This window comes from Theropithecus gelada, chromosome 3 (genome assembly GCF_003255815.1).
Source record: "Theropithecus gelada isolate Dixy chromosome 3, Tgel_1.0, whole genome shotgun sequence".
Lineage (NCBI taxonomy): Eukaryota > Metazoa > Chordata > Mammalia > Primates > Cercopithecidae > Theropithecus > Theropithecus gelada.
The window spans coordinates 79145416-79159111 of NC_037670.1; the positions used below are offsets into that span (position 1 = coordinate 79145416).

Consider the following 13696-nt stretch of genomic DNA (forward strand, 5'->3'; position numbering starts at 1 on the left):
TGAGGGTTCCCAGGGCCTTTTAGGACACAGTAGAGACTCTGGCTTTTACTCTGAATGAAATGGGGAGCCACTGTGGGGTTTGGAGCAGATGAGCGGTATGACCTGACTTGGGTTGACTGCTGTGTTGGGAATCCACTCTAGGGAGGTGAGGCTCAAGGCAGGGAGATAGGGGGGAAGCTGTGGTTACAATGCAGAAAGATCAATCATACCCCAAACCTCAGCATCAGGTAATGTACCCATGTGATATGGTTTGGTTGTCTCCCCACCCAAATCTTATCTTGAATTGCAGCTCCCATAATTCCCATATGTTGTGGGAGGGACCCAGTGGGAGATAATTGAATCATGGGGCTGGTTCCCCCCCAGTACTGTTCTCATTGTAGTGAATAAGTCTCACAAGATCCCATGATTTTATAAGGGGTTTTCCCTTTCACTTGGTTCTCATTCTCTCTTGTCTGCTGCCATGTAAGACGTGCCTTTTACCTTCCACCATGATTGTGAGGCCCCCCCTAACCATGTGAAACTGTGAGTCAAACCTCTTTTTCTTCATAAATTACCCAGTCTCGGATATGTCTCTATCAGCAGCATGAAAACGGACCAATACACCATGTGACAAACTTGCGTATGTACCCCCTGAATCTAAAATAAAAGTTGAAAATTTTAAAAAGATATGGTGATACCTCACACCAGGGTGGTCACACCTGAGGAATTGAGAAGGGCTCAGATTCCAGATACATTTTGAAGATAGATCCAATAGAATTTCTTGTTGGATTGGATGTGAGATGTTAGAGACAGAAGTGAAAAATACTCTTGCTCTACAATATAGATGAACACTGAAAACATGATACTAAGTGAAAGAAGCCAGACACAAAAGGCCACACATTATATAATTCCATTTATTTGAAATGTCCAAAATAGGCAAATCTATGGCTAGGGAAAGTAGATTAGTGCTTGCCATGCCCAGGGGGATGGACAGAACACAGAATGATTGCTAACTGGTAAAGGGATTAGTTTTTGGAGTGATGAAAAAGTTCTGGAGTTAGATAGTGGTGATGCTTGCACAACATTATGATTGTACTAAAAGCCCCTGGATTGTACACTTTAATTAAAATCGTGAATTTAATGTTCTGTGAATTTCACTTCAATAAAGAAAAGTAACTCGTAGTATTCTGATTTGAGCAATTGGCAGAACGGAGCGGCCATCAACTGGGGCAGAAAGGCTGTTGGTAGAGCAGAACACACAGGGGTAAACTAACAGTTTAGCTTTGAGCGGTTTTGAATTATTTTAATTTGAATTTTTATTTTAAGTTCTGAGGTACATGTGCAGGATGAGTAGGTTCGTTACATAGGTAAATGTGTGCCATGGTGGTTTGCTGTACCTATCAACCCATCACCTAGGTATTAAGCCCAGTATGCGTTAGCTATTTTTTCTAATGCTCTCTTTCTTCCGTTCCACCCCTCAACAGGCTCCAGTGTGCATTGTTCCCCTCCCTGTGTCCATGTGTTCTCATTGTTCAGCTCCCATTTATAACTGAGAATATGCAGTGTTTGTTTGTTTTTTCTGTTTCTGTGTTAGTTTGATGAGGATAATGGCTTCCAGCTCCATCCATGTCCCTTGGACGTTTTGAATTTGAAGTGTCTATTAGGTACACAAATAGAAATGTTGAAAAGATAGTTAGGTATGCATGTTTTGAGTTTGGAGGGGTATGTAGGCTAGAATATCTAGATTTGAGAGCTGTGGGCATAGCTCTGTCTTAGTCAAATTTCTATCTTAGTATGTTTTATGCTGCCATAACAAAACACTTGAGACTGGGTAATTTATAAAGAACAGAAATTTAGTTCCTCACAGTCTGTTGGCTGGGAAGTTTAAGACCACAGTGCCAGGAGGTCTAGTTGTCTGTACAGGCTGCTGTCTGCTTCCAAGATGGCATCTTGTTGCTGTGTCCTCCAGAAGGGAGGATCCCTGTGTCCTGACGCGGTAGAAGGTCTCAAGACTGAATGAAATCACTAAGGCATGACTGCAGAAGGAGGAGAGGACCAAGGATTGTACTCTTGTAAACTCTGAAGTTAAGAACTTAGGGAGAAAAATAGGAACCAACCAAGGAGACTGAGAAAGGGTATCCAGTGAACAGGAATACAGCCAAGACAGATTATTATTGTCTTCTATCACTCTCCCAAGCTCACCTTCTTGATCATACATGAAGGTCCCAGACAGTGCCATGGTGTGTTGTATCTTAAGGAGGCTTCCTCTATGCTGTTTTCTCTCACTAGAATGTGCTTTCTCCTTTCTCAGCTGGTTAACTCCTTCTCATCCTTCAAGTATCACCACTCTCAAGAAGTCCACCTTTCCCCTCTATCCTGATTTAGATGCCCCCGTCTTTGTGCTTCCACCACATCGCCTTATCTCAGGATCCTTGGCTTAATCACATCCACAAAACCCCTTCTACTATGTTAAGTCACATATTCATGGGTTCTGGGGATTAGGATGTGAACATATTTTTGAGGGGGGACATAATGTAGTCTACAACACTCCATGTAAAACAGAGGTTTGTTCTGCCACACCTCTGCTGAAGACTTTTCCAACTTTCTTCTTGTACTTCAAGAGAAAGAGAACACAGTGCTTCCACAACCCTGGGCATAATTTACCATAGCCCTTATCCTGCTGAACATGTCGTCCAGCTTACATGTCAGCCTCCCCGACGAGACTCAAAACAAGGGCATGTCGTGATAGCATGCTTAGCACTTAGTCCAGGATTCTGCACGTAGAAAATACATTAAAAAATATCCACTGAATGAAAGACAAATATAGAGATGCCTTACTTCACCCAGTAGGCATGTTTTTAAGAAGTTAAGTGTACATCAAAGTGCTTAGGAATTTTTTTATATTCATAATCCTCCGTTAAACATACTGGGTGGGAATGCTGCTTAAATCAACTCTGTGGAGAGTTATTTTATAAGGCAAAGAATTCTATTATACTACCAAAAAAAATCCACCTTCAAATCAGCTGTTATTACAAGCTGTGATTTCTCTGCACGTATTTGGAATTTATATGCCATTCTACTAAAATAAATTTGAAAGTTTGCTTTTATCTTGCGTTTTTACATATATTTTAAAGTACATAATTATATCTAGATGTTTGGAGTAAAAGAAAAATCTAAAAACAACTGCCAGAATATTTGCAAATAAAGTTCCCCATCTTTAAAATGGGGAGCTGGGACTAGCACATGCTATAATGTCTCCTATGGATGCAAACTGTCAAATGAAGAATAGTTAAAATTATATACAGGTAGTGTAATGAGAATCAAAACATTGTGTTCAAGACTCTGCATTAAAAAAAAAAAGATTCCTACAAGAACTTTTTATCACATGAGGGAGATTTTCTCTCAACTTTAAGAATTTTCGTAATCTTATTAAAGGAAACATAAACTCTGACCCCTCAGTCATGCTTAGAAAAAGCAATTCCATATGTTTATTACATTAGGAAAGGTAATTATGTCAGAGGCCAAACATGCAGAAAACAGACAAATTCCAACGGAAAGCCATCTCACGATCACTTCTTTTTCCTATGCATTAATCTGTGACCGTGAGAGAAGATCCCAGACAAGGCAGAGCTGGTGACTTATGTGACCAAGAAGGGATCGAAATGTTGGGTCTGCCTTTTAAAAGAAAAATAAAACTATAGCAGGGAATTGCAACAAAATCCTTTTAAGCATGGCCTGGCATTGCCTCAGTACCTGCTAGCAAGCTTTCCAGATGCCCTGGGCTTCCAGGCCCATTCTCCTGTTTCTACTTTGCTACCTTTGACGTCTGAGGAGTGTTTGGCAAGAGAAAGACAATTTCACAACTCACGATTTTCGTCTAGATTTGCTCCGAGCAGAGCTCAGTTACAGGCTGACTCTGGGAGTATTCTGCACTTCTTGCTGCCTCTTGAGATTTACCAAACATCATTCAATGAGGAATCAGCCAGCTAAGCCCAAAGCGCCTGGCAAGAGTGTTAGGTTACTACCTCGGTGCTTACCGAGTGGGAGAAGGCACAATCTTTCTCAACAGAAAGCTTGTCTTTCTGACAGACGGTAAGAGAGAGGTCTAACAGGAACAAAAGGAGAACGCCCTGCAGAATCAGCCTCACCCATCTCCTGCCTCCTGAACACCTCGCTCAGGCCCGGGCCGTGTGCGCCACACACAGCAACCAGGATGCCCAATTGCGCTGCCACTAGCAGAGCTATTTGTACTTGTCAATCACCAGACTGAACTGGCAGAACACTGCTGCAGGCCAACCCATTCATGAATATGTCTTCTCCTGAGCAAAAACATGCAATGTGATGTCATCTTCTTAGAGCAGCTATCGTTCAGGGCTTGCAAAGAATGCGAGGCTTGCGCCTGTGGTGGGCTTGTGCACAGACTAAGCCCATGCACCGAAGAACATATCTGAGGAAACTTTTTCCTTAATGTTGAAGACGAACTTGCCTAACCCCTCTGACCCACATCTCTCACTAGATTTCAGGCTCCGAGTCTCTCAGTTAATTTTCCTGTCAAGCATATTTTTTTTCCTATACAGCATGTGTATAAACAATGGGCAAAATATACAGCTGTCAGGAAAACATATGTGAAAACATGTCCTCAGGCCGGAGCACAGCCCTGAAACTTGATAACCTGTCTGGAGCACTTCAGAGCAGCGGTCACACGCTTTTGTGACATGGAAATTTAGCTGTCCTGTCATCCTGGGAGATTTCTAGATTCAAACCAATCGTCAAGAAAAATTGGGTCTAGTTTTAGAGCTTCAGCGTTATTATGCTCACCTCTCCTGCAGTCTCAGCCCTAAAACTCATGCTCTTCTAAAACTGAATATAGATGGATGGATGGATGGATGGATGGATGGATGGATGGATAAATAGATAGATAGATAGATAGATAGATAGATAGATAGATAGATAGATAGATAGATAGATAGATAGATAGATAGATAGATAGATAGATAGATAGATTTTGTAGAGAAGGGATTTCACTATCTTCCCCAGGCTTGGTTGCTAACTCCTGGGCTCCAGCGATCTGTCCACCTCAGCCTCCAAAAGGGCTAAGATTCCAGGCATGAGCCACAGCGCCCAGCTCCCAAAACTGAATTTTAATGCATGTTGCCTCATCAACAAGGAGCATAAACCATGCCTTACACAATCATTTCTTCCATTTCCTAGCACTTGAGCTCCATGAGGGCAAGAACTTAACTCAGTGCCTGGCAAGGGTTAGGGCTGTACTTTTTAGTTAATAAGTGCATACATCATACTAACTTAAGTCAACCTTGAAATATTTCTCACGGTTTCAATATTCCAAGAGTTTATTCGTGAGAGAGCCGCAGGAATACTGCAAGCTTTTAACACGAATCTGGCAGTATCCCTAAATTGCTGGGACTCCCATGAATTCTCGGCCCTCCAGCTAGACTTCTCACTCTTTACAGAAGGATCTAGGCTTCGTGTGTCATTTTTTAAACCCCTCAGAGCCTAACACTAGCTGCAACCAATTCTGGTGTTGGCCGGGAGGCAATATTTCACCTCCAAAATGTTATGAATGATGAATAAATTATGAATTCGGTCACATTTATTTTAGATTGGGATAACCTTTATCTCCCAGCAAGAAAGTTGTGTAGAAAGAAATTAAACAATGAAAACAAGAACAACCAAAGTAAATAATAAATTTATACTTGTTTTTAACTTGTTTAAATTTGTTTTTAACAAATTTATACTTGGAAAATGGGTTGTTGCTTCTCCATTTTATCCCAAAGTAATAAAATAGAATTTCCCTAAAAAATATGCAATAAAATGTGCTTTTCAGTCATTTCTATTGCTCTTTTTTCCTGTTAGTCTCAACTGGTGAATTGTTTGCTACAAGAAAAAAAGGCTTCAAGGACCATCGCTATTAGTCTTTTGATAACCTGCGTTTGACAGTGGATTTAAAGTATTTATGGGTACAGGTAAATATCATAATAGCAATTGCAACTCTTATTTGAACAACCTGAAAATAATTTTTATGTTCATTTTTGTCCTAGGAAAATAACCACAGAATTTACTATTTCTAAAAGAAATGGAACAAATGAAATTTCTTCTGTAATTTATCCAGAAATCTTTGTTTCCATCAGTATACCACTTAAAATTTAATATCCAGTACAGATTATGTCACTGTAAATACATCTATAAAGTCATGATGCTGTATTGCAAAAAAAAACACAAAAAACAAAAAACAAAAAACGGAACTTAGATATTCCCAACAGAGTCTAGTTCTCTAGGGGAGTCAGCTTGGAAGGAAATCCTTAATTTTTTGTTCAGTCCACCCTAACAACCCAGGAATTGGTCACTATAGAATAGTGTGTAATATATATGATATAATAATATATCTAACCCATAGCACTTATCATATCTTATGTGATGTGTTTCATGTATTTCTTCTGTCTCCTCCATTTTCCCCACCCAAAGTGGATTGAGAACTCATGAAAGAACAAAGCTAAATGCTGGCCAGGTGCGGTGGCTCACGCCTGTAGTCCTAGCACTTTGGGAGGCCAAAACGGGTGGATTGCCTGAGCTCAGGAATTCAAGACCAGCCTGGGCAACATGGCGAAACCCCGTCTCTACTAAAATACAAAAAAATTAGCCAGGCATGGTGGTGTTGGCCTGTAGTCCCAGCTATTTAGGAGGCTGAGGCAGGAGAGTTGCTAGAACTTGGGAGGCAGAGGTTGCAGTGAACTGAGATCGTGCCACTGCACTCCAGCCTGGGTGACAGAGCGAGACTCTGTCTCAAAAAAAAATAAAATAAAATAAAGAACAGAGCTAACTGTGTCTTATTCACCTTCTTTATTCCAAGCACCTAATATTACATTATAATAATAATAATAGGCCCTCAATAAATATCTGATGACTAAATAAGCAAGTGAATAAACTAGAGTGATTCAATTAATGCTAAAAAGATATTTTCTGAAACTTCTTTCTAAACTACCTTTAGAACCATTTTTGCAAGGCATGTAAGAAAATGCTTCTCATGACTTCTTAGTGACACCTCATGGGTAAATTAAAATTATATTTCATGCTTCATTCACAAGACATGATTGGGAGTTTTCCACAGTGGAATTTACCTTTACTCCTAAAAGGATGAAATTAATTGAGAATATTCAATAAACCATGCTTCAGGATCTAAAGGCAGTCTTGGCACCAGAATCCACCTTCCCAAGGGACAACCATGATGTAGGCACTACTGATCTTTATGATTTTCATCATCATTTTATCTCTACACCTAATAGGAAAAAATGCTTACCATTATTCTGGAATTAGCTGAACTCAGTAGTAACCAAGCCACACTATATTCTTCATGGAAAATACAAGCACAGCCCAAAACACTAATGGAGCAATGTGTGTGTTTCCATGTCAGCTCACCTCTGACTCTGAGAGAGAGTACTGAGAACTTACAGGTGATTAATCCAAACCCATTCATGAACAATATAATTTTAAAAATCCATGTTAACCTCAGCAGCAGGGTTTTCATATTGAGCTAGAATTCCCTGTGTGCCTCAAATGAGGGGGTTATGTCTCAATTCCATTGCAGCCCTTGGCAGGAATACCTTTTCAGGGAATTCAGGAATAGGCAAACCCAGCTCACTGCTAAGAAAAAGTCGCCTATGTGGTATCAGTCTGAGCACAACAATTTTCATGGAACATGACAGCGGTTTATAGAGAATTATACAGAGAGTTCATAGAGAAGTACAGCAGAGTGTAACCTAATAGATCGCATTAGCATGTATTTTGTGTGTATAATATATGCCTGCATATTAGATTATACCCTAATCTAATATACTAATGATGGAGGTCAAACTGAAACTGCTAAGAGGAAAAAAACTGGCTTTCTAATGAAACCCAATATAAAATCAACCAAAGATGACAGAACACAAGGTCATCTACACATGTACACATATCTATGTACACACACACAGGCACATACCCACACACACATCCCACAGGGGCTACACCTGACTCATATGACGGATATCTCTACATCTTGACACCTTGAATTTTTTTTTTTTTTTTTTTTTTTTGAGCTGCAGTCTCGCTCTGTTGCCCAGGCTGGAGTGCAATGGCATGATCTCGGCTCACTATAAACTCTGCCTCCTGGGTTCAGGCGATTCTCCTGTCTCAGTCTCCTGAGTAGCTGGGATTACAGGCGCCTGCCACCACGCCAGCTAGTTTTTATATTTTTAGTAGAGATGGGATTTCACCATGTTGGCCAGGCTAGTCTCAAACTCCTGACCTCAAGTGATCTGCCCGCCTCAGCCTCCAAAAGTGCTGGAATTAAGGTGTGAGCCACTGCACCTGGCCCCCTTGAATTTTTAAGATCACATTTAGGAGCTGAAGGGAGGATGTGACTAATATTTCTGCAGTGTCAGAGACCTTGTTAGGCAAGTCATTAACACAAAATCATGTTTACCTTCCAATATAAACAGTGTTGAATCTGGCCTCTGTAATCTTTGCTTATACTGTCCCCATAATGTGGAATATTCTTTTCCTTCCTCTTCACTGAGGTAATGCCTGACCTTCTCTTAAGATCTGGCATTCAAGTCCCAAGCACCACCCTCTGGAGAGCATTCCCTAACATGCCACCACCCTCCAGGGTGGGGTTAGGTACTCATCACCTATACTCCCATAATGCATCTCTCTATCCCAGCACTCACCACTCTAGACCCTAGTAATCTGCTCCTGGGCCTCCCTCCTCTGTTGAACTGTCATCAGGAATTTTTGGCCTATTCATCTTTGCATCAAGTATTATGCCTGGCCCTTGAAGGGGGTTCAAGAAATGTTTGTTAATATGGTTTGGCTCTGTGTCTCCACCCAAATCTCACCGTGAATTGTAATAATTCCCATGTGTCAAGGGTGGGACCAAGTAGAGATAATTGAATCATGGGGATGGTTCCCCTCATCCATGCTGTTCTTGTGACAGTGAGTAATGGTTTTCTAAGGGGCTTCCCCCTTTGCTCAGCACTTCTTCCTTCTGCCATGTAAAGGATGTGTTTGCTTTCTTTCTGCCATGATTGTAAGTTTCCTGAGGCCTCCCCAGCCATGCTGAATTGTGAGTCAATTATACCTCTTTTGTTTATAATTTGCCCAGTCTCAGGGATGTCTTTATTAGCAGTGTGAGAATGGACTAATACATTTGTTCAATAAATTAATGGATTAATTTCTTGATTCATTTAATATCATCAGTACCTCTGGTTATTATTTTTCCTGACTGAAGGGAGAGGAAACTGAGGTTCCAGAATTGTTTAACTTGCCCAAGTTCACATAGTTCATAAGGCAGAGTCAGAATTCACATTCTGAAATAATTATACAGGAAATCATTTGCTTTTCACCAGATTAAGAGATTGGAAGCAAAGATGAAGAGAGTTAACTCTTACAAATTATCACAAGTAGCACGAGGCACTGATCTCAAAGAGAAAGACCCACACAGTGAAAGCCTCTTTGAAGAGGAGGCTCTGTTTCCCTTGTCATCAATTCTCCTCCCAGAAATACTTGGCACCTTTGACTAACATTTGATGTTGATGGTCAAAGGCAACTAAACATAGAGTCAACAGTAAGCACGAGTTCAAACTTCCAAGAAAATCAAACCCAATTATTGTAAAAAGGAGAAAGAAGGCCTTCTGGGTTTCTTTAATATCCAGGTGTTATTTTATTTGGCCACAGAGTACAATGTTCCATTCCTAAGATATTCTGATGTAAAAGTTAATACCAACATCTTCATGTTTCAAGACAGTCAAGACATTTCTGTCTCCTTATTTTCTCCAAAATTACCCCAAACTGTAAGTAGGATGAGAAACACAAACACAAACTTGATATTGAAGCTATCTTCAATAGCATTAGGAGACACTTATAACCTTATGCTGTAATATATAAATGCAGAAACAAGACGGATCAACAGGGGGCAGGAGGGTCAAAATAATGCCTCAATAGCACTATCAATGAGAAGAAAGCTAAGTCACCATGTTAAACTCTGGAAACATTCAGACACTGGAAACACCAAGATGGCACAGGTGAGGAGACAGGCTGAAAACAGGGATTATTTGAAGTCTGAGCTAGCGTCAGTTGTAACTCCAGTTTCCCTCTTTACCTACTGACAACCCTTCCCCCACCAGAGGTAGGTGGTATAGTCTCTCGAGAAATGGAACTCGAGAGACTCCTGAAACAAAGACACAGACACTCAGGAGGACATCAGACTAAATATTGAACAGTGTTACTCCAAGCTCCTTTCCCACCCACCTCTCAACACCAGCAGCCAAGCTTAAAAGACTTAGGCAGGAAATTGGAGGATTCTCTTCAGAGGTACCATACCATTGAAAAGATCTGTAGAAACATTTGAGTTACATATGAAAGATCAGTTAGCAACTAGATCCCATTACAGGGAAGCAACACCTATACACAATTACAATCAACTTTTTGGTAGACTACCTTTTGCACATCAAAAGGCAGCCAAGAACCACTAGACATTTGAGAAAAGCTTCCAAGAGAAACAAGAGAGACACAAAACAAATAAATATAAGGGAATTCAGAGATTCTCTAAGAAGGAAATTTCAAAGAAATATTGAAACAAGAACAGGTTGCTATGTAAGGGAAATAAACAGGCAATAAAGACTTCTTGAATATTAAAAATAGCTAACTATTTTTAGTCAGCAAAAAATTAAAATGTCAGGTAAAAAAGTCTCCCCAAGAGTAGAATAAAAAAATAAAAAATATACATAATAGAAAAGATGAGATAGAAGCTTTATTCAGGAAGTCCAATTTCCAGAAAGGGAAATCCCAGAAAGAGAGAATAGAGAACATGACAGAAAGAAAATTACAAAGAAATAATATAAGAAAAATGTCCTGGGGGCATGCTCAAGATGGCCAAATAGGAAGAGCTCCAGCCCCCAGCTCCCAGCGTGAGTGACACAGAAGACGGGCGATTTCCGCATTTTCAACTGAGGTACCAGGTTCATCTCACTGGGGTGTGTCAGACAGTTGGCGCTGGTCCGTGGGTGCAGCCCGACCAGCGAGAGCTGAAGCAGGGTGAGGCATTGCCTCACCTGGGAAGCGCAATGGGGAGGGGAATTCCTTTTCCTAGCCAAAGGAAATTGAGACACACAACACCTGGAAAATCGGGTAACTCCCATCCTAATACTGCGCTTTACCAAGGGTCTTAGCAAATGGCACACCAGGAGATTATATCCCACACCTGGCCCAGAGGGTCCCATGCCCACAGAGCCTCCCTCATTGCTAGCACAGCAGTCTGAGATCTAACAGCAAGGCAGCAGCAAGGCTGGGGGAGGGGTGCCTGCCATTGCTGAGGCTTAAGTAGATAAACAAACCAGCCAGGAAGCTTGAATTGGGTGGAGCCCACCACAGCTCAAGGAGGCCTGCTTGCCTCTGTAGACTCCTCCTCTGGGGACAGGGCATAGCTAAACAAAAAGCAGCAGAAACCTCAGCAGAGGTAAATGCCCCTGTCTGACAGCTTTGAAGAGAGCAGTGGATCTCCCAGCAGGGAGGATGAGATCTAAGAATGGATAGATTGCCTGCTCAAGTGGGTCCCTGACGCCTGAGTAGCCTAACTGGGAGACATCCCCCACTAGGTGCAGACCGACACCTCACACCTCACACAGTGGGGTACACCCCTGAGACGAAGCTTCCAGAGCAAGAATCAGACAGCAACACTCGCTGTTCAGCAATATTCTATCTTCTGCAGCCTCCGCTGCTGATACCCGGGCAAACAGGGTCTGGAGTGGACCTCAAGCAAACTCCAAAAGACCTACAGCTGAGGGTCCTGACTGTTAGAAGGAAAACTAACAAACAGAAAGGACACCCACACCAAAACCCCATCAGTACGTCACCATCATCAAAGACCAAAGGCAGATAAAACCACAAAGATGGGGAAAAAGCAGTGCAGAAAAGCGGGATATTCAAAAAATCAGAGTGCATCTCCCCCTCCAAAGGAATGCAGCTCATCGCCAGCAACGGAACAAAGCTGGACGGAGAATGATTTTGATGAGTTAAGGGAAGAAGGCTTCAGTTTGATCTAACTTCTCAGAGCTAAAGGAGGAACTACGTAACCAGCACAAAGAAACTAAAAACCTGGAAAAAAGAATGGATGAATGGATAACTAGAATAATCAATGCAGAGAAGATCTTAAAAGAACTGATAGAGATGAAAACCATAACATGAGAACTACGTGACAAATGCACAAGCTTCAGTAACCGACTCGATCAACTGGAAGAAAGAGTATCAGCAATTAAAGATCAAATGAATGAAATGAAGTGAGAAGAGAAGTGTAGAGAAAAAAGAGTAAAAAGAAATGAACAAAGCCTCCAAGAAATATGGGATTATGTGAAAAGACCAAATCTATGTCTGATTGGTGTGCCTGAAAGTGATGGGGAAAATGGAACCAAGTTGGAAAACACTGCAGGATATCATCCAGGAGAACTGCCCCAACCTAGTAAGGCAGGCCACATTTGAATTCAGGAAATACAGAGAATGCCACAAAGATACTCCTCGAGAAGAGCAACTCCAAGACACATAATTGTCAGATTCACCAAAGTTGAAATGAAGGAAAAAATGTTAAGGGCAGCCAGAGAAAAAGGTCGGGTTACACACAAAGGGAAGGCCATCAGACTAACAGCAGATCTCTTGGCAGAAACTCTCCAAGCGAGAAGAGAGTGGGGGCCAATATTCAATATTCTTAAAGAAAAGAATTTTCAACCCAGAATTTCATATCCAGCCAAACTAAGTTTCATAAGTGAAGGAGAAATAAAATCCTTTACAGACAAGCAAATGCTTAGAGATTTTGTCACCACCAGGCCTGCCTTACAAGAGATCCTGAAGGGAGCACTAAACATGGAAAGGAGCAACAGGTACCAGCCATTGCAAAAACATGTCAAAATGTACAGTCTATCAATGCTAGGAAGAAACTGCATCAACTAGCGAGTAAAATAACCAGCTAATACCATAATGACAGGATCAAGTTCACACATAACAATTAACCTTAAATGTAAATGAACTAAATGGTCCAATTAAAAGACACAGACTGGAAAATTGGATAAAGAGTCAAGACCCATCAGTCTGCTGTATTCAGGAGACCCATCTCACATGCAGAGACACATATAGGCTCAAAATAAAGGGATGGAGGAAGATCTACCAAGCAAATGGAGAACAAAAAAATCAGGGGTTGCAGTCCTAGTCTCTGATAAAACAGACTTTAAACCATCAAAGAACAAAAGGACAAAGAAAACCATTACATAATGGTAAAGGGATCAATTCATCAGGAAGAGCTAACTATCCTAAATATATATGCACCCAATACAGGAGCACCCAGATTCATAAAGCAAGTCCTTAGAGACTTACAAAGAGACTTAGACTCCCATACAATAATAATGGGAGACTTTAACACCCCACTGTCAACATTAGACAGATCAACGAGACAGAAAGTTAACAAGGATATCCAGGAATTGAACTCAACTCTGCACCAAGCGGACCTAATAGACATCTAAAGAACTCTCCACCCCAAATCAACAGAATATACATTCTTCTCAGCACCACAACACACTTATTCCAAAATTGACCACATAGTTGGAAGTAAAGCAGTCCTCAGCAAATGTAAAAGAACAGAAATTATAACAAACTGTCTCTCAGACCACAGTGCAATCAA

General features: G+C 41.1%; 1 protein-coding gene across 1 annotated transcript in view; it reads right to left on the minus strand.

The window, feature by feature from the left end:
• BBS9 (Bardet-Biedl syndrome 9) overlaps positions 1–13696 on the minus strand; it is a 783674-nt gene that overhangs the window by 192440 nt on the left and 577538 nt on the right. The gene's annotated exons all lie outside the window — the stretch shown is intronic.